The 985-nt window shown below is 52.8% G+C and overlaps 2 non-coding genes across 2 annotated transcripts; both read left to right on the top strand.

Moving 5' to 3' along the window:
• Positions 1–148: 148 nt before the first annotated feature.
• On the top strand, positions 149–267 carry LOC119348630. Its single transcript, XR_005169050.1, has one exon. It is a non-coding gene; the product is annotated as a 5S ribosomal RNA (ribosomal RNA).
• Positions 268–564: 297 nt separating this feature from the next.
• Positions 565–683, top strand: LOC119348631. The gene has a single exon (XR_005169051.1). It is a non-coding gene; the product is annotated as a 5S ribosomal RNA (ribosomal RNA).
• The last annotated feature ends 302 nt before the right edge of the window (positions 684–985 follow it).

Raw genomic sequence — 985 nt, 5'->3', positions numbered from 1 at the left:
GTGCACTGGTGCGGTTGAGAGGGAGGGGTGGAAACCGCGTTAAACTCGTCTCCGTAGTTGAGAGGGAGCGGCCAAAGCAATGTACAATCGTCTTTGTAGTGGAGCTGGGAGGGGCAAGGATAAGGGACGAAGACCGGGGTAACATGTCGGATGCGATCATACCAGCACTAAAGCACCGGATCCCATCAGAACTCCGAAGTTAAGCGTGCTTGGGCGAGAGTAGTACTAGGATGGGTGACCTCCTGGGAAGTCCTCGTGTTGCATTCCCTTTTTAATTTTTTTCGCGCCGCTTGCAAAACAAAACGCACGTGTAAGTAATATATTTACCGTGTTTTATTATTTTGCACGAGTGCGGTAAGTCATAGCTGGGTGCTCACGATTCACGGGTCCAACGTCGGCGTTGTGGCGCGGCAAGCGTGCACTAGTGCGGTTGAGAGGGAGGGGTGGAAACCGCGTTAAACTCGTCTCCGTAGTTGAGAGGGAGCGGCCAAAGCAATGTACAATCGTCTTTGTAGTGGAGCTGGGAGGGGCAAGGATAAGGGACGAAGACCGGGGTAACATGTCGGATGCGATCATACCAGCACTAAAGCACCGGATCCCATCAGAACTCCGAAGTTAAGCGTGCTTGGGCGAGAGTAGTACTAGGATGGGTGACCTCCTGGGAAGCCCTCGTGTTGCATTCCCTTTTTAATTTTTTTCGCGCCGCTTGCAAAACAAAACGCACGTGTAAGTAATATATTTACCGTGTTTTATTATTTTGCACGAGTGCGGTAAGTCATAGCTGGGTGCTCACGATTCACGGGTCCAGCGTCGGCGTTGTGGCGCGGCAAGCGTGCACTGGTGCGGTTGAGAGGGAGGGGTGGAAACCGCGTTAAACTCGTCTCCGTAGTTGAGAGGGAGCGGCCAAAGCAATGTGCAATCGTCTTTGTAGTGGAGCTGGGAGGGGCAAGGATAAGGGACGAAGACCGGGGTAACATGTCGGATG

Source organism: Triticum dicoccoides, unplaced genomic scaffold, assembly GCF_002162155.2.
Source record: "Triticum dicoccoides isolate Atlit2015 ecotype Zavitan unplaced genomic scaffold, WEW_v2.0 scaffold98869, whole genome shotgun sequence".
NCBI lineage: Eukaryota > Viridiplantae > Streptophyta > Magnoliopsida > Poales > Poaceae > Triticum > Triticum dicoccoides.
Note: the sequence above shows the minus strand (reverse complement) of the source record. Positions and strands in the feature narration are given on the sequence as shown.